We start from the raw sequence: 21,916 nt of genomic DNA, 5'->3' as shown, positions 1-21,916 counted from the left end.
AACTAAAATTACCGAGCCAGAAGTTATGGCCACACTTATGGATTACGCTAGGCCAGGAGTGGCCGGTGTAACAAACAGTATAGTTAGACCCCAAATTAATGCAAACCAATTTGAAATTAAGCCTGCGTTGCTTAATATGTTGCAAAATAATGTAACATTTTACGGGTTACCTAACGAAAATCCTAATACCCATTTGACAAATTTCTTAGAAATTTGTGACACTTTTAAAATTACTGATGTAACTGCAGAAGCAATCAAACTTCGCCTTTTTCCTTTTACTTTGAAGGATCGAGCCAAAGAGTGGTTAACTTCTATGCCAGCCGTATCAATTGAGACTTGGGAGCAAGTAGCCCAAGCATTTTTATCAAAAAAATTTCCTTTAGCAAAAACCGCAAGAGTCATTAAAGAGTTAACATATTTTTCTCAAAATGATAATGAAACTCTTTATGAGGCTTGGGAACGTTTTAAAGAACTTCAACGTTTATGCCCACACCACCAATTGCCCGCTGAACTTTTAATGCAAACATTTTATAATGGACTAAATCCTACAACTAGAGGTTCATTGGACGCTATGTCTGGAGGGTTATTCATGAAGAAAACATCTGCCCAAGCAAGAGAACTTTTGGAGGAAATGGCAATCAACAGCAGTATGTGGCCCGCGGAACGTGGACACATACCAGTAGCGAAACCATCATCCTCAACTACATCATCAGTTAAAGGTATAGTGAATCTTGATCCAGTAGCGATGTTGCAAGCTCAATTTTCTGCCTTGTCGCACAAAATTGATAGGTTTATGGCACCGTGTGATCCTAATGGTCAACCAATCCGAACGGATGTGGATTACGAAGGTATGAGTGAAATTGAACATGTAAACTTTGTCCAAGGACAAAACCAAACTAATAACCCCTATTCCAATACATATAATCCTGGATGGAGAAATCATCCTAACTTTAACTGGAGAGATAATAACAATAATAATGTTAATGCTAATCAAAATCGTACTACTAATTATCAAAATCAATCAAGAGATTCGATTAGCACTTTATCTTCTAAAATCGACAAATTCATTGATGCGATGAGAGGAAAAATAAGTAATCACGACGATGGTTTTAAACGGATCGAGAATAAATTCGATCAGCTTATTAAAAACCAATCATCTAGCATCCATAATTTGGAGATTCAAATTGGACAACTCGCTAAATCAATTCCATCCCGCAAAGAGGGAAGTCTTCCAAGCCATACGGAAGAAAATCCGAAAGAGCATGTTAAGGCTATCACTCTTCGTTCAGGGAAAAACTACTTAGGCCCGGAAATGCCCGGAAATTCGACCTTACCTGGAACTGATTTACCAAAGCCCAAAGAAGATACATTAAAACAAAAAGATGCACCGATTGACTCTAGTACAAAAACTTTTGTACCCAAACCACCTTTTCCACACAAAGTCTGCAATAAGGACTATGACAAACAACTTTTAATATTTTTAGACAAACTTAAAAATTTGCATATTAATTTAACGTTTATGGATGCAATTACGCAAATTCCCAATTATGGTAAATTCCTCAAAGATTTAATTTCAAAGAAAATCAGTTGGGAAGGAATTTCATCCATTTCACTAACTGAAGATTGTAGTTCGATTGTGTCAAGCAATTTGCCTACTAAACTCAAAGATCCCGGATGTTTTACCATTCCGTGTAAATTGGGAGATATAGAATTCCCAAGTTGTCTTTGTGATTTAGGAGCAAACATTAACTTGATGCCATTATCTATTTTTGATAAGTTAGGCTTAGAAGAAGACATCAAACGTACCAATATGGTTTTGCAATTAGCGGATCAAACCACTAAAAGACCATACGGTATAATTGAGGATGTTTTAGTTAAAGTTGACAAATTTATTTTTCCTACCAATTTCGTTATTTTAGATTTTGCTTATGATGTAAATTGTCCGCTAATCTTTGGTAGACCGTTCATGAACACGGGAAGTGCTCTAGTTGATGTGTCGGAAGGGAAAGTAGTTTTACGAATAGGAGATGATAAGATTGAGTTTGATATGAACCAAGCGATGAAATATCCTATGGAAGATTTCGCTTGTATGAAACTTGATTTAATTGAAGAATGTGTAAATGACATTGTTCAAAAAGAAGAAATAATAGAACCTATAATGAGCGAGGAACTAGAAGATAAGGACCCAGAACCTTTGATTCGAGAAGATGGACCAGTTCCGCCTTCAATTGTAGTTCCACCTAAATTAGAACTTAAGGAATTACCAAGTCATTTGAGGTACACTTTCTTAGGCGAAGGCGATTCTCTACCTATTATTATCTCTAACAAACTAACACAAGTTCAAGAAGAGAAATTGAAAGAAGTTGTTAGAAATAGGATAGGAAGTATGGGTTGGCAAATTTCAGACTTAAAAGGTATTAATCCAAGTATTGTAATGCATAGAATTCACTTAGAAGAAGATAAGCCACCTAAAGCGGATAGGCAAAGACGCCTAAATCCGAATATGAAAGAAGTAGTAAAAAATGAGATTACTAAACTTCTGGACAATGGAATCATCTACCCTATCTCGGATAGTGAATGGGTTAGTCCAATCCATTATGTACCTAAAAAGGGAGGCATAACTGTTGTAAGGAATGAAGAAGGTGAATTAATACCTACGCGAACCACCACTGGTTGGAGGGTTTGTATAGATTATAGAAATTTAAATAAAGCAACTAGGAAAGATCATTTTCCTCTTCCTTTCATTGATCAAATGATCGAAAGGATAGCTGGTCATGCTTTCTAATGTTTTCTTGATGGTTACTCCGGATTCTTTCAAATATACATTTACCCGGATAACCAAGATAAAACAACCTTCACATGTCCTTACGGAACATTTGCATATAGAAGAATGCCCTTTGGTCTATGTAACGCACCTGCAACATTTCAACGTTGTATGACTGCGATTTTTAATGATTTCATTGAAGATATCATGGAAGTTTTTATGGACGATTTTTCAGTTTATGGAGATTCTTTTGATTCGTGCCTAGAAAATTTGGATAAAGTTCTGTCTAGGTGTGAAGAAACAAATTTGGTATTAAACTGGGAAAAATGTCATTTCATGGTTGATGAAGGAATTGTTTTAGGTCACAAAATATCTGAAAAAGGATTAGAAGTAGATAGAGCAAAAACCTCAGTAATAGAGAAATTACCCCCTCCAACTTCTGTTAAGGGAGTAAGATCATTCTTAGGACATGCTGGTTTTTACAGAAGATTTATTAAAAAAAATTTTGTAATTTCCAAACCACTTACTAATTTACTCATGAAAGATTCAACCTTTGATTTTAACGAAGAATGCGTTAAAGCATTCGAAACATTGAAAACAGCTTTAGTCAGTGCACCTGTTATTGCTAAACCCGATTGGGATCTACCATTTGAAATTATGTGTGATGCAAGTGACTAAGCTGTCGGATGTGTTTTAGGACAAAGAAAGGATAAGAAACTTCATGTCATTTATTATGCAAGTCACACACTGTCTGGTGCACAATTAAACTACACCACAACAGAAAAAGAAATGTTAGCCGTAGTTTTTGCATGTGACAAGTTTAGGTCATACTTATTAGGTTCAAAAGTTATTATTTACACTGATCATGCAGCATTAAGATATTTATTTGCTAAAAAGGATGCAAAACCACGTCTAATTAGATGGGTTTTATTGTTACAAGAATTTGATATAGAAATTAAAGACAAAAAGGGAGTTGAAAACCTTGTCGCCGATCATCTATCGAGACTTGAAGATGAAAACGGTCCTACAGGTGAAACTACCGGTATACGAGATGATTTCCCTGATGAACACCTCTATCAAATAAAAAGTGCCATGTCACCTTGGTATGCAGATATTGCTAATTATCTTGCAGCCAATATTGTTTCAGAAGGATTAGACTTCCAACAAAAGAAGAAATTTTTCTTCGATATTAAACAATATTTTTGGGAAGATCCCTTTTTGTTCAAGACTTGTGGTGACGGGATAATTAGGAGATGCGTTGGTGAAAATGAATACGAATCCATAATGTCGGAATGCCATTCTAGTTCTTATGGAGGACATAATGGAGTTAACAAGACAACAGCTAGAATATTTGAAAGCGGTTTTTTTTGGCCTACGATGTTTAAGGACGTCCGTTCATTTATTACTCGTTGTGATAAGTGCCAAAGAACAGGAAATCTAGGAAGGAAAGATGAGATGCCCCTAACAACCATATTAGAAGTTGAAGTCTTCGATATGTGGGGAATAGATTTCATGGGACCTTTTCCCCCTTCCAATGGTAAAACTTACATATTAGTCGTCGTTGATTATGTTTCAAAGTGGGTTGAAGCAATTGCAACCCCGACGAACGATTCTAAAGTTGTCGTTAATTTTCTTGACGATATATTCTGTCTATTTGGTTGTCCAAGAGTTATCATTAGTGATGGCGGTACTCATTTTATAAACAAGAGTTTTGAAACACTTATGAAAAAATATGGAGTACGCCACCGCGTATCAACGCCGTACCATCCTCATTCAAATGGCCAGGCGGAGATATCAAATAGAGAACTCAAATGGATTCTCGAGAAAACAGTTTCATCTTCTAGAAAAGATTGGTCTTCTAAACTCAATAATGCATTATGGGCATACCGTACTGCATTTAAAACGCCAATAGGAATGACTCCGTACTGTTTAGTGTATGGTAAGGCATGTCATTTGCCAGTCGAATTAGAACATAAAGCCTATTGGGCTATTAGAGAACTAAACTTTGATTTGCGACAAGCAGGTAAGAAACGTTTGCTCAATTTGAATGAGTTAGATGAGTTACGTCATCTATCTTACGAAAATGCAAAGATTTATAAAGAAAAAGTGAAAAAATGGCATGATGCCAAAATTAAAGTCAAACACTTTAATGTTGGGGATAAAGTGCTGTTATTTAATTCACGACTTCGTTTATTTCCAGGAAAACTTAAGTCCAGATGGTTAGGACCATATTTAGTCGTCAAAACATTCGATTACGGTTCTTTAGAACTGGAAGGTCCTACCGGAGTTCGATTCAAAGTTAATGGTAATCGATGTAAAATCTATTACGAAAATATTTCCCAACTAGGAATTAAGTTCGTAACAAGATTATCTGATATATGAATTATTCAGTTTATTTTACACAGTTTATTTTATTTTATTGTTTTTATGATTTTGTTTATTTTATTTTATTTTATTTTATTTTTTTTTCAAAATTCCATTTTTATAATTAGATGACTTTATGTTATGATTTAAATGCATAAAATATTTAGATTTCATGATTTTAGATTTAATTTTTAGGAAATTAAGATGAATTTGAAGTTTCAGGCAATTCTCTGCCGAGAATTTAAATTCCCTGCCGAGAATCCCTTTATTTAAGAATGTCACAAACAGGTTCGGATTTCTCTGTTCATACCGAGAATTTTTAAATTCTCTACCGTGAATCAGAAGGTAGCTTTGATGCCTGATTTTCGCAAGGAAATCAGCATGTCGTGACCGCGGCTTTGCCATTCGCGGTCGTGACACGCGTGTTTCCTGCACTATCAGGTCTGAAACACTCTAACCTTTTCAACAAACCTCTTGGCAATTGAAACATTAAGTTTCTTCATTCCCGAAAGGTGCAATTTATACCTTTTCATAATTAAAACAATACCTCTTTTCATCTTAAACTCTTATAAGTTAATCTTAGAGGATTCAGGTTCTGTTACAATTCTTTTCATCTTTGTCAGAACTCTGATTTTTCTTCGCAAACACCGTTCTTTGCTAAAGTAACACTAACTTTGCACCATGCCTACCAAATACAAATCACTTAGGCACAACGCTGCCTCAATCAACAAACGCCCAGACTTATCCAAGCGATATGGGGCGCCTTTTCCTATCTTCAATCACGATGAAGGTAGGCGTTATTGGAATCACCGTTACAAATTCTTCACCGGAATGTTGTATATGGATGAATTCCTTAACAACCAACTTGGAATTACTGATGACATGAACCGCTATATGGAGCGCCTAGGGTGGACAAAATTCGCCCAAATGCGATTTCCAATAATAGGCGACTGGATACTCGAATTCTTCTGTACCGTGCATTTTACTAATAAACGACGAGTACGTCTCAGTTTTCGTCGAGAAGGTGAAATCTTCACTTTCGGCTATCCTGAGTTGCATGCTTGGTTTGGTTTTCCCCCGAGGGATACAATCAAACGTCATCCTGGACGAGACATGACATCCTCGAACATTTGGAGAATGCTCACTGGATTCTGGCGATTCAATTCAAAACTCGCCTATAATCACTCTTTTCGCTCCAACTCCATGCTGTATTTACACAAATTTCTGTGTCACAGTTTATTCGGGCGCACATTCAGTAGTGTGGTCCGTGACACAGATTTATATGTTCTTGGAGATATATTCCAGGGCAATGCAGTGGATTCTTCCAAAATTCTGATGGAAGGTCTTGTCGCCGCTTCTCGATCCAAAGATAAGAAGATTGGGTTCGGCAATATAATCTGTGGAATAATTCTCGGTTCAAAGGGTACCATTGATGTTCCCTGGAGTGATGATGAATTCTTCCCGACAATTGACTATGAATTTCTCGAGCACGAAGGACTTGTGAAACGTGTCTTTCGAGCAGGGCCTCAATTTTTGTCTGCACCGGAACGTGAAACTTTTGTGCAGTTTCAAATTGATCGTATTAAGGCCAGAAATATCCCGTTAGATAGGGATGAATATGTAGAATAGTTTCTGTTTTTCATTTTTGTTTTTATATATATTTTTTTGTTTTGTTTTAATTATTGGTTTGATTTCATTATTTGTACATATGTTACAATAATAAAAATCTTATTTAGTTCAATTCTTAATTTTTATCCATTTGATCCATTATCTATACTTAGCATATTTCATATGGGTACTTTCTAATTTTTCATATTCAAATTAAGATAAAAATGATTCACTTGAACAAATATGGTTTTCTATTTTTCCACACGTATATCTACATTTTATTTATAACTCAATTTATTTTTAATAAATTAAGTTATCATTTAATCTATTCAATTCATGTATTACATATGTATTACCATGCACTTATTATGCATTTAATATAGTTCTCTTAACTTATATGCATAAATGAACATTTAAGTTTCATTAATTACTCATAAATCAAATTTATTATACTTTAATTCAATTTATTAAGGTAAACCCTTTGGTTTTCCTTGGAATTAATGACATTTATTTAAGTTTTAAGTGCAGGAACCCTTCATATTAAGTTCAGGAACCCTTTCCTTAACAAAATTGCACAAACCATGTCAAAAGGCACCAAAATAGGCCATTTTTACCAATTCTCTACCGAGAATTTATTAATTCTCGGTATGAGCAGCAACTTTGGCAAGATTTCAGGGCGAATATTGCCTGAAATTCGCGTGCCGCGGCCGCGGCTTTGCCATTCACGGTCGCGACACGCGTATCTATTCCCCTTTTCCATCCGATTTTACCACCAAATTTTGCCTATTCCTATTCCACCTATTCACCTACCTATACAACACTATATAAACCTACCTCTTACACAAACCTCACATCACCTCTATTTTTACCCAATCCCTTACTCTTAACTCTTCCCCAAAAATCTACTTTTTGTTTTCCCAATTTATTCACTCCAATTTCTATCCTCTTTTCTATTCAATCAATCCCATATTCCAAACCCCAAACTCATCTTCAAGCTTTGCTTTCTCTCTCAATTTCTTCTTCTTCTTCTTCTTCTCACACCCTAAATACACAAAACACCATCACCATGGTTCGGACTAAGCGTGTTGGTAACAAGCCCGCTGTTACGGAAGCTAATCGCCTTCGGGTTCAATGCAGAGCTTATTTTGACATCTATTCGGAGGAAGAAGCCGCTCGTTTCAAACATTTTTCTCAAGCCGACCGCCAATTTGTTGATATGCACTTCTTAGACTTCCATTCGGTAAGAACGTTGAATTTCTCTACTCGAATTGATGCCTTTATTGAAGCATTGGGTTGGCAAGCGTTCGTTAATATGCGTTTTCCGCGTATCAATGAATATGTGGTGGAATTTTTGGTCACTTTGTCCATGAACAAGAAGAAAACTTCAATTTCTTTTAAGAATAATGGTATCCCTTACACCATTAACTATGAAGCAATGGGAAACATGTTTGGTTTCCCTACTTCTGATTTTTATGATAAGCCTAAAGATTTTGATAATGATGCGGTTTGGCAAACTCTTTCGGACCAAGATTATTTTAATTCAAAAAACACTTCAAGCAAGTTGATTAAGGACAATTGTGTGTTCTTCTTTCATAAGTATTTGAGTTTCTCCTTGTTTGGTCGTGTTGAGAGTTCAAAGGTTCAGGTTCGGGATTTGTATGTTTTGGATAGTTTGCTTAAAGGTTTGAGGATTGATAGCATTGGCATAATGTTTGATAATTTGTTCCGTGCTTCGAGGGCTAGTACAATTCAGATCCCTCTTTGTAATTTTATCACCGGTATTGTGTTGGGAGCTCGGGGTGAATTGGCTGACTATGACATGTCCACCTACCGTGGGTATGTTCCACTTTTAGACATTTCGGCTCTTGAGCGAGCTCATTTATTGCTTCCACAAGGACCTCCCATCTTTATTTCATATGCTACCCGAATTGCCCATCTTCGTGGCACTATGGGTGGTGGCGCTTCAAGTTCTCAATTTGTAGGTACCGAAGGCGGCGGAGATGCAGAAGGTGAGGAGGATGAACCACCGGCTCAAGCACAACCCCAAGCACCTCAAGCAGCGGATGATCCGGTAGATTTGCGGAGGATTTTGGACCAAATCAATTCCAACAATCGTCAAATGAACTTGAGAATTGATGATTTGGTTGAAAACAATATGGTGATGAATGACAACCTCAACCTTTTGAGGCGTGAACATCGTTCGACTCGGCATCGGATGCTTTCCTTTTTCCGACGCCGCAATGTGGAGACGTCACCTACACCTCCCGATTCACCACCTCAAGCTTAGGTTGTTTTCCTTTATTTTATTTTTATCTTGTTATATTTGGTACAATTTTAATTTTCATATGTTTGGTACATTTTCTATTTTTACTTTTATGTTGAATGTTTCATTTCCTACAATTTCAATCTTTGTTTCGTATGCCTTATTTCGTATTTATTTTTTATTTTTTATGTTTTCTCCATTTTTGCACCAATGAGGACATGGTCCAATTTAAGTGTGGGAGGAGATATACATATATCATTTCCATATATACGAATAAATGCTACGAAAATATTATTTTGCAAAACAAATAAATGCAACGAATACTTTTATACAAATGCAACACATTTTATTTTACAACACTAATATATTGCAACACATTTTTTTTTTCATTTTTCATATGTTCATAAATTAACCATAAGTTAATATGATTATTTGTTTAGGTTATTATTATCGTTAGAAATTATATTTCTATACGGGTAATATTTTTCAAATTTTTTTTTTACAAATCTCCGTTACGATTTTAAATAAAATTATCTCGAGTGAATGTATTTAAGTAAAAAAATTCTTTATTCAATTTCTATTTTTATATCATGCAAATCATGATTCAATAAATCTTATTTTAAGTTTTCAATTAGGTTTATAGGCATTAAATTGAACTAACAATTTTTAGCTCGGTTTGATTTCGTCTTACATTAACACCAATTGAAGTTTTTAAGGAAACTTTAGCCATAATACATGTTGAATTTTAAGTCAATATAGGATGAATGTGCTATTTTTCTTTTTCCCAAGTTATAATTTTATATTTCATATTAATTAATCAATTAGTTGAATTCTTAACTTTTGGCCACGATTGAGACCAACCTTATCACAATCGAGGTATGAAAGGGAAGAAAATTAAGTACCGTTTACTTTTGGCCACGGTTGCGACCACCCTTATCACAATCGAGGTATGGAAGGAACGTTAAAAAAAATAAAAATTAAGCGTGTATAAGTTTAAAGTAACGATTGCGTCCACCCATTGCATGGTCGGTACCTCTTAAGCAAACACAAAGCAATAAAATACGTATAAGGTTACGGTTGAAACCACCCTTATTTCGGGCGTAACCAAGCAAATAAAATCAAGTACTTATTCATTTTAATATATCTTATATATTAGTTTAGGTTTGGGAAATGAAATTTTGTGCTTTGAAATGCCTTGAGACGAAAGACTCAATAACATGCGTGCTTATATCGTCCCGAATGCTTCGATTCAAAATTGAAAATACAAGACAAATGATATATCATATTTATACTAAGTTAGTTTGATATTTTGCGTATAAATTTGCCATGCGAAGCTAGTCTTTTCGGCTTAACTAATTTAAAAGGTAATACAAAGATATATGTTTTATTTTCATAAAGAGATTAGTTAAAGAATAAATTCAGTGAAGTTTTGCTCGGGACTAGGAAAAGATTAAGTGTGGAGATTTCTTAAGCCCAAAATATACCTAAAATATCATCAATAATTACATCAATATTGCTACGAATTTATGCTATTCATACCTATTTAGAATACTTTTACTCTCAAATATGTTTCTTTCGTGCAAGGTACATAAATATTTGGTAAAATCCAAATAGGAGTAAAAAGAGCTCGAAAATAGAAGAAAAGCCCTACAAAAGGAGTCGAAGACGACGAAAATTAATAACGCCAAGTCGAGGACACGAACGAGAGCTGAAAAACTGAAAAAGCTCCGTGCCGCGACCGCGGCCCCCTATTCACGGTCGCGACACGCGTCCTTCAGCCTTTTTTCCCTTCGTCCGAAGTACAATTGATGCTCCCCCATTCTCGGTAGGGAATTTAATAATTCTCGGTACGAGCAGGAGATTTTAGAGCCTAGTTACACACTTTCGTTTTCGATGAAACGCGATCGTTCGGGTGGATAAAGACGTGCTTTCGCAGCGGACACGACACTTCAATCAAGACTCTTCAACATCTATAAATAAAGAGTTGATGGAGAGTTGAAGAGGATAATAATGATAGAATGTTATATGCGTAGAAGATAGAGATTAGTGTAGAATTTATGCAGAAATTCCGAATCAAGTGATTCAGAAGTTAGATTTCGATTCTGTTCAAAAGCAATATGATGTACACACATTGTTTACAAAATAATAACAAAATCAGTAGCGTTTAGACATTGTTCCAGTTTAGTTTACATTTTGGTAGTGGACCGACCCAGTCTCTATTACGAAGATTCAGCGAGAAGATTGAGTAGAGGATTCGCCCCTGAGCCTGACAAACTCTAACGAAACCCAAGGAAAGGATTGACAACCCGTTCACTTGCACGCCGTCGAAGAATTCAATGCTCCATGTTCTCTGTAAACTTGTATCAATTTATATTTCATCTAATAAAGTCTGTTCTATTCGATAGATTTTTATGCAGCACTTATGGTAACCAATCCACTAAAGTGACTGTTGGTGTTTTCATTAAAACGTATTTAATCCAAAATCTTTACAAGGAAACTTTGTTGAACACTTAGGCAAATTATTATCTCGGTAGAGTTTTAATTTGGTTAAGGGCAATTATCCCGGATAAGGGTTTTGTCGCGTTCAAAGCCAATTAATTAGAGGTTCCGTCATTTATTTCATCTTTATAATTCGTACAAAGTTTAAAGTTGTTTTCTTTGCTTAATGCAAACGAACATACTTGTTTACTTTTCTAAAGTACTAAAACGTTCTTGTTTTGCAAATTCATTATTAATCAGATACTTTCTAACGTCTTCACATTCTAATCTAATTCTCATTCTAGCAATTTCAAAACCAAAACCGATTAAACGATTCTCCATATTATAAACCTTAAAAGTAAATTTAACCGATTGTAAATAAGTTTTGTTAAAAAACGTTCCCTGTGGGATCGATATCTTTTATTACTACAAGAGTATACCGTGCACTTGCGGAAATCGCTCAACATTAATATACATTATTTCATAAGAAGATAATAATTGTTTTTTGAACTGAAGTAGTATTAAAAATCAAATAAAACTTACAATTCCAACAATCAATGTCTTATGATATATTGGTGTGTCGGGATGAGCAAACGAGTCCCAAACTTCTACTACTCCCTTGTCAATCATAATCCGGGATAGAATGAAGTGATTTTTATGTAAAATAGGGATATAAATCTGATAGACATCTTCTACATTAGAATTTATATAAGAATTATATACAAAATTTGAACTTATATCTATGTAGTTGCTTACTTCATTGCACTCGTCAAGTAGACCCATGTAGCGCTCGAAATATCTCATACGTTCCCAAGATTTGGACAATGGTAGATTATTTTGAGGCAAGTGCTCTTTCTGTGTTTGGAGAAATATAAAAGGTTGATACCAACAATGACATGTAAGTGTATCACAACAAAAATAATAAAAAAAAAGCCTACCGTAATTCTTGCTGGTAGATACCAGTTTATTTTACCACCATTTTTTGAGGCTGACCTTGCATGTTCTGTCAATATTGATGACACCATTGTAACAACCTGTTAATATGTAAAAAGATCAGCATCATATCTTGTATGCAATATTTTAGATATTTATTTACAAATAATACCTCAACTTCCAATTCTTCATTTGGTCCGAGAAAACGAAAACCAAACCGACTTAGTGAACAAATATCGATTTGAGCTATAATTTCGCTGTATTAGATGAAATTAAACCTTTTTTAGAAAACCATAACAACTCCAATGATTAATGTAAAAAGAAATTGCAAAAAGAGTTTTAAAATTATACCTGGAACTTGCATTTGAGAAGATGTATTCCAATAAAGGTATTTCTTTAGGAGATGTTTTGTGTTTTAAATTAAAATCTGAAAATGTCACAACTCTAGGAACTTCTGTCTGAAGTTTGTTGTTTACAGCTTCATTAGTAACTCCATCTATTTGAGAATCACATCTTTTACGGTTAATTGTTGCTTTGATTCGCCTACTCAAAGGTGACACCCTCCTTTCAACTGAACTTTGCCATTTCTTGTCATTAGCCATTTTCGAATTCTTACAAATAGGTATGTATGGATTATGTGGATGAATAGGTATGTATCTATATGTTTTGGTATTGTATATGGTTTGATTCCTTGTTATTTTAAAAATAAGAAAGTTTTAATTGCTAAAGTATTGATTGAATAAAAAAAATGCACAACTTCCTATATATGAGTTATTTACAGCCTTTTTTTTTAATGTGACTCTTCGTTTTTCTTGGTTACATTTAGGCAAAAAATCGAATAGTATTTGAAAGTTGGTGGTTAATTTCACAATTATGATAAATGGAGTACATCTTTATAAATTTTCACATTTACCAATAAGAAGGCGTCTTCGAATTTATATTTATGGCACCACATAAAAAAACTGCACTCATAAAAGTATGTTCGGTCAAATTAAAAGATAATATTAGGAAAAAAAAAGATTTGATAAACAAGCAACTCGAACATGTGATCTGACGCTTAGAATTAGTATGTATTAACAGCTGAACTGGGGACAATTATTGTCTAGGTTGCATTTAAGAAGTATAACATAAGATACACGAGTACATCTAAAACAGAATTACAACAAAATAATGGAATTAAGTTTAAGATAATATAGTTAGGGTGTGGAATTCAAAGTATTAATTAAGTAATAATCATGTGCAATTAATGTCTTATTGCCTTCTATATAAAAAAAAGGTTTTATTTCCTTGCATAGGTTTAAATAACGTATCATAACGTGAATAATTAAGTAATAATCACTAGCTCCACGCAAAAGTCCATAGGGTTTCTCAGCTCGTTAGTCGAACGATTGTATTTTATATTCATCCAATAATATTGTTTTTTTTTAAATTTTGAGATCATGAAACCTTATCGTAACCTAACATCGTCGGACTTAACGTATCTTTGTGTGACTAATGAAGTAAAATTAAATCAATCTCCATGCAAAAGTCCCTAGGGTTTCTTAGCTCGTTATCCGAACGATTGTGATCAATCATTTATCTAATAATATTTTTTAAAAAATATTGAGGTCATAAAAGCTTATCGTAAACTAATGCCACCGGACGTAACGTACACTACAAGAAAATAACAGGTTACTAACGACATTTTACAAACGACACTTATGTCGTAGTTATTACCTACGACATACATACGATTTACATACAAAACTATTCAACCAAAATTATATATGAATATATCAAGATAATACCCACGACATGCCAACGATAAATATTACAAACGACATATGTCGTGGGCAATTGCAATGATAATAGATGTCGACACAATGCCATTGGAATTAGGGATAATATACCAACGACATACCAATAATTTATCTCAAATAATTAATTAACAACAATTTACCCACTACAAAAAAAAATCCCTCTTCCCGCTAATTCTAAAATTTTCCCTCTAAACGAAAAATATTCCAATTTTTTTCCCTCTTAATAATTTACCCACTATTTTCCACTCTCTCACTCACTTACTCTCTCTCTGCTTTTCAATCTCTCTAATCTAAACCCTAAATCAGGAGACAACAGAAATTGAGCGATAGGAACCTCTCGGATCGCGCCGCCCTCTTATCGCTTTCCTTAGGCACATGTCTTGAAGTCTTGTAGAGGAGCTAGACACTTGATGAAGACGAGCGGAGATATCACATATTCCAGCTATGATTTCCCCAATCTTTTGCCCTACTTCATTTTCCCCCGAGCTCTTCGCGATTCGTAGGAGAAGTCCTCTTCTTTCCAAGGTGCTTACAGAATGCTCATCTGACTTCGAGGCAAGTTTTTATGCAATTTTGTGAATTCCACATTGACCCGGTTCATTTATAGTAATCGATTCTAAGGTAGATCTATCTCGATTCCATGTTTGAATTTGCCTCGGAGATAGGTCAGCCTAAGAATTGATTCTACCATAAATTAACTAGGCCAATTTGGAATTCTCGCTTCTTCCATTTTGAATCCCTTGCCCTGTATACTTTATTTAGAAAGAACAAGTGAAGATTCTTAGACAGAGATATCTCGATTTCATGTTTGAATTGGTTCACTCTATTGGATCTAATTATTTGTTATAACCACATATTCAAGTGGGAAAACTGTTGTGGTTGTTGCATTTATCATGATTTATTGAACTATTTGTTTGATAATCGCGTAATTTTGGTGTCTGGGTTGTGTGGTTCAAACTTGCTTCTAGCTTTGCTTGATGATGTTTTTACTATTATATATCATTCCCTTTCGTTCAATGATATTTTTAATCTCATCCTTTATTGCCAAAATTTATGTAGTTGTGGCTAGTAAGACAGTTTGGCTAGACAAAATTGGAATTCTTCCTCATCATGATCTTCTTGAGTGGAGAAAGACGGTATCATCTTACAAGGCACGTTGTGGCCTCCTCGTTTCTGTTAAGCCATTAAATTCTAAGTTATCCTTTCAACTTCAAGGTTAATCTTTTTCTTCCATTTAATTCTAGCCAAGGGACTAATCCGTGGCTTTATGAACTTTGACTGGTTGGAATGCCATGGATAATAATGTCAGAGGCATGATTTTGTTCTCTTATTTCTTTCCTCTGGTTATTCTTGATGGAAAATGTGTAAGTTAAGTTTGTTAAAAATTATAGTAACTAATTTGAAAACCTCATTACGAGTTTAAAGTTTAGGGGTGAATAGTTATTTAATATGATATCAGTCAGAGCTTTTTTAGAGTTAGAGGTCTGAACTCTGAAACTTGAACCCTTACAGCCTCAGATGTTTATGAATTTTAGCATAAGATAGGGTGGACCTAAGAAGCATTGGTATTAAACAATTATAAATATGATGTTGGGTGAATTTTATATACAAACTAAATGAATTTTGAGCAAGAATTGGAATTAACAGAGTGGGAGTTGGAGTGAATAGTGAAAAGGGGAAGATAATGGAAATACGTGGGCTGTGGAAGCATCAAATAGGAGATTGGAGAAGTGGTAATTGGTGGGAAAATAGATAAGGGTTGAGCTTCTTGAAGATCTTGATTCAAGGAAAATTGAAGCACATCTCATTAATGATGTTTTTCTCCAAGTAAGAATTCCTAAAACTGTTGATCTGAACATCACTAAATAATTGAATTCTGTATAAACTACATGGTATTTTATGTAGAAGGGAAATATTTTTTCTGAATTACAACATATATTAGGCGAGAGCGAGCCTTGGCGCAACGGTAAACGTTGTTGTCGTATGACCGAGAGGTCACGGGTTCGAGTCTTAGGAGCAGCCTCTCGCAAAAAAATTGGCAAGGGAAGGCTTGCCCACAGTACACCCTTGTGATGGGACTCCTCCCCAGACCCTCGCTTAGCGGGGACGCGTAGTGCATCGGGCCGCCTTTTTTTTTCTTTTACAACATATATTGGGTGATGAGACCATTTGTTTGAAAATTTACAACATATATTGGGTGATGAGACCATCTGTTTGAAAATTTACTTCAGTTGTATAATTTCAAATAACTATATATTACATTAGCTATATGTTTGTAAAACTGATTACTGAATGGAGGAAGAAAATGCAGATTAAATTATATGTAAAATGACACGTTAAGCACAAGAATTAGAGAGAAGTAGCAGTTGTGTTACAAACAAAAGCAGCCAGATCCACAACAAAAACAATGAATCCATACAACAGAGTGTCATAGTTAGTTATTCTCTTGAGTTAAACCAATTTGCAATGCAGAGAAAAGCCTCTCCACCAATAATTGAGGTATTTTGCTCTCCATGTCTTAATTAATTTATTATTGTAACGTTTTGATCTTTATTCTGCTTATTAGTTAGCTGAGTCACACAATATCCATCTTTACCACTTCATACAAATGAACATTCGCTGTGTATGTTTTCAAGCACACAATAAGTAGACTACCCATATTCAAATTCAAGTTTGTGTATTGACTTCATATTTTAATTTGAGATTGAGATTAAATTAGTTCAAAATGAAACTGTGTTAACATGACGAAATGATATTTGTCAAATAACTACTTATTATACGTTAATACCCCGTATTTTGGGTTGATTTAACCATATATGTTAAGTTGAAGGGCCAGATAGATATTTAAACTTGGTTTTGGATAAAATTATCATATTTGCCCACTTTAGGAGCTAAACCTATCCTTAATTTGACCTTATGTGTATAACGGGAATAGATTTTAAGTATTATTTAACCACATAGAGGAGTAACTAAGTTCTACACTTGATTTGTAGAATTAATTTAATTCAAAATTAATTTTAGATATCAATTTTGTTGTTCAATTTGGTTATATGAATATATAATTATGGACTAATTTAACCACAGTAGTTTTTCATTCCTAAACTAGTAGAGTTTTTCATTCCACTCCTTGTTGGCACTGAGTTCATTTGTAGTTTATGGGTTTTCTTGTGTTTCAATGCACTTAAATATATCATTTTTCACACAAATGTTGAAACTACAGTTATTGACAGTTTTGAACTTCACTTTAGTTGTTAGTTCTATGATATTTTCTATCAATAAATGTTGTATCTTTCCAGCTTAATGACCATAGTCTACTGCCTACTTAATGTTTCTTAGGCAGTTTAGTCAAATTGCATTTTTGGTTATATTGGTATATATTTTAACTTTGCTATTTATGCTAAATGACCAACTCTGTACTTGAATTTTGAATTTGTAGTAACAATATGGCAACCTGCAGCAAGAAGTAACTCACACGAAGACTTAGATTAGCGGAATGAGGAACGACTTAAAGAATTGATTTGAGAGATGCTTCCTCATGCTTCTACAAACCAAGTTGGACAGAGAAACCCGATCTTAATAACCTATTGTAACTTTCTTTTTTTCTCATCTATACTTGGTCAGTTGATTATCTTATCTTTTCAGGGCCTTAGTATTGTGTGATTTTAGATTAGTTTAGTTTACTTTCAAGATTCTAGTCCTTTTGGATGTATCTTAATGTTTGCTTACTTTTAAAACTTATGTTTAACAGCAGGATTATTTTGATAAATGCAATAAAAATATTCAGTATTTTTTTGTTGTCCGTAATATTATTTATTATGTATCTGTTATAAAATTGATAGAATATAAAAGTTTATTAATTTATGAGGTAATATATATATATATATATAATAGTTTGTTAATTCTTATTAAGCGACCAACGACTTACTAATGTTACAAATTACAAACGACATAAAGACGACACCATACAATTAGTGTGTGCAAAATGCCAACGACATACCGACGATGTAACATTTACCAACAACTTACCGACGACAACAGTCGTAGCTATTAACAAGAATTAGTAAAGCGACTGGATGGTTGCCTACAATTTACCAACGACATTGTCGTCCCAAATACCAACGACATAGATTTTGTCGTCGGTATTTATTTTACCGAGAGGCGATATGCCTTCAACATATGTGTCGTCGGTATGTCGTCGTTAATGATGATTACCAACGAAAATGTGACATTACCGACGACATTCTGTCGTTGGTAAACTGTTATTTTCTTGTAGTGGTATATTGGTGTGACTAATTATATTAATTCAAACGATCTCCATACAAAGGTCCCTAGGGTTTCTCAGCTCGTTATCCGAACGATTGTGATCAATCGTTTATCTAATAATATTTTTTAAAAAATTTGAGGTCATAAAAGCTTATCGTAACCTAATGCCACCGGACGTAACGTATATTGGTGTGACTAATTAAGTAATAATCACAATCTCCATACAAAAGTCCCTAGGGTTTATCAGCTCGCTATTCGAACGATTGTGTTCTATATTTATTTTATCGATCATTTATCTAATAATATATTTTTTTTAAAATTTTGATTTGAGGTCATTAAACCTTGTTGCAACCTAACGCCGTCGGACTTAACGTATCATAATGTGACTAATTACTTTATAATCATGATCTCGATATATAAGTCCATAGGGTTTCTCAGCTCGTTATTTGGATGATTATGTTCTATAATTATTTAATAATTATTTTGTTTAATAATACTTTATTTATTTTAATTTGAGGTCAAGAACTCGATATATAAGTTCATGTAAAAAAATAATCAAATGTATATTGTACCCTCCTCATATTCAATAAAAAAAATTAAAATTTTTTAAGTCAAATAGCTAGCATGGTTGGAGGAAATCATAATTGTAGATAAACTAATTATAGTAGTAGCATTTTATTTAGGTTTTCTTAGCTTGGTTTGTTAATCAATTGGTGTTACTATTAATTAATTGCTCCCTTACCTCAAAATTCGAATGCATTAATTTCACAAATACATTAAATGCAAATCAGAACGCATCCATATGAAACGTGCTCATTAATTAGTAAATGAAGACGTCTTATACTAAAGAGTGAAATATAATGAAACTTGGGAAAAAAAAATTTGCCAACAATGGGACTCGAAACAGTGACACACAGATTCATGAGGACGTGTTATACCAACAGATCTACGAATAATTACTGTTTTACAATACGGCGGAATTCATAACAAGGCAAACCATAATTCATACAATTAGAAAGATATTAGATTGATTCAATTGCAATTAAGGTTCGTACTCTTTTTTCCATTAATATTATTATTTCATATGAAAAAAAGTTGCATACATTTTGACATTATAGTTGTTCAAATTTAATTAAATTCATTAATTACAAAATTTGCTGAAAAGGGAAATCGAACATATGACCATAAGATTCAAGGTGAGTCGCTATACCATCAGGACAAGGAGCTATTTCTATTAATGTTTACACCAACTTATGTAAGATGACTTTCTAATACATTTTGTTTAATAATATTTTCTTTATTTCATGTGAATTAAGGTCTTATTGCCTTCTATAAGATGACTTGGTGTGACTAATTAAGTAATAATCATGATCTCCATACAAAAGTCCATAGGGTTTCTCAGCTCGTAAAGTATTAATTAAGTAATAATCATGATCTTCACACAAAAGTCCCTAGGGTTTCTCAGCTCGTTATTCGGACGATTGTGTTCTATATTTATTTTATCAATCATTTATCTAATAATATATATTTTTTTAATTTTGAGGTCATGAAACCTTATCGTAACCTAACACAATCGTACTTAACGTATCTTTGTGTGAATAATTAAGTAATAATCATGATCTCCATACAAAAGTCCCTAGGGTTTCTCAGCTCGTAAAGTATTAATTAAGTAATAATCATGATCTTCATACAAAAGTCCCTAGGGTTTCTCAGCTCGTTATTCGGACGATTGTGTTCTATATTTATTTTATCAATCATTTATCTAATAATATATATATTTTTTTAATTTTCAGGTCATGAAACCTTATCGTAACCTAACACCGTCGTACTTAACGTATCTTTGTGTGAATAATTAAGTAATAATCATGATCTCCATACAAAAGTCCCTAGGGTTTCTCAGCTCGTTATTCGGATGATTGTGTTCTATATTTATTTTATCAATCATTCATCTAATAATATTTTTATTTTAATTTTGAGGTCACGAAACCTTATCGTAACCTAACACCATCGGGCTTGACATATCTTGGTCTGACTAATTAAGTAATAATCACGATATCCATACAAAAGTCCCTAGGGTTTCTCAGCTCGTTATTCGGACGATTGTGTTCTATATTTATTTTATCAATCATTTATCTAATAATATATATTTTTTTTTTAATTTTGAGGTCATGAAACCTTATCGTAACCTAACACCGTCGTACTTAACGTATCTTTGTTTGAATAATTAAGTAATAATCACGATCTACATACAAAAGTCCCTAGGGTTTCTCAGCTCATTATTCGAACGATTGTGTTCTATATTCATATAATAATATAGTTTTTTTAACTTTTATTTGAAGTCATGAAACCTTATCGTAATAATCAAGTAATAATTAAGTAATAATCACTAGCTCCATAAAAAAAACTCCCTAGGATTTCTCAGCTCGTTAATTGAACAATTGTGTTCTATATTCTACATTTATTAAACATTTTTTGTATCATGATTTATAAAAAAAATTTAATTGAAATTTAATCACTGTGAATGTAAAAAATAATCAAATGTATATTGTCCCCTCCTCATATTCAAAGTTAAAAAAATAAATCTAAAAAATATTAAGTCAAAGAGCTAGCATAGTTAGAGGAAAACATAATTATAGTAGTAGTATTTTATTTAGGTTTTCTTAGCTTGGTTTGTTAATCAATTGGTGTTACTATTAATTAATTGCTCCCTTACCTCAAAATTCGAATGCATTAATTTCACAAATACATTAAATGCAAATCAGAACGCATCCATGTGAAACATGTTCATTAATTCATAAAGGAAGACGTCTTATACTAAAGAGTAAAATAATATAAGTGAACTTAGGAGAAAAAAATTGCCAACAAGGGGACTCGAAACAGTGACCCAAGGATTTATGAGGACGTGTTATACCAACAGATCTACGATTAATGACTGTCGTAAAAAATAGCGCGGTATATAACAAGGAAAACCTTCATACGTACACTCACAAATATATTAGATTGTTTCAATTGCAATTAATGTTCAAATCTTTTTTTTTCTATTAATATTTATTATTTCGGTATATGGAAAAAGTTGCATACATTATGGTTGTTCAAATTTAATTAAAATAAAAATTTATAAAATTTGCTGAAAAGGGGAATTGAACACATGACCTTAAGATTTAAGGGGAGTCACTATACCATCAGGACAATGAACTATTTCTATTTATGCTTACACCGATTTATCTAAGGCGACTTTTTAATTCCTTTTGTTTTAATAATATTTTCTTTATTTCATGTGCAATTAAGGTCTTATTGTCTTCTATATAAAAAAAAGGTTTTATTGCCTTGCGTAGGCTTAAATAACGTACAATAATGTGAATAATTAAGTAATAATCACGATATCCATATAATAATATAGCTTTTTTAACTTTTATTTGAAGTCATGAAACCTTATCGTAATAA

General features: G+C 33.4%; 1 non-coding gene across 1 annotated transcript; it reads right to left on the bottom strand.

The window, feature by feature from the left end:
- Positions 1-394: 394 nt before the first annotated feature.
- LOC136225015 (small nucleolar RNA R71) lies at positions 395-501 on the bottom strand. Its single transcript, XR_010686755.1, has one exon. It is a non-coding gene; the product is annotated as a small nucleolar RNA R71 (small nucleolar RNA).
- Positions 502-21,916: the final 21,415 nt, after the last annotated feature.

This window comes from Euphorbia lathyris, chromosome 3 (assembly GCF_963576675.1).
Source record: "Euphorbia lathyris chromosome 3, ddEupLath1.1, whole genome shotgun sequence".
Classification (NCBI taxonomy): Eukaryota; Viridiplantae; Streptophyta; class Magnoliopsida; order Malpighiales; family Euphorbiaceae; genus Euphorbia; species Euphorbia lathyris.
Note: the sequence above shows the minus strand (reverse complement) of the source record. Positions and strands in the feature narration are given on the sequence as shown.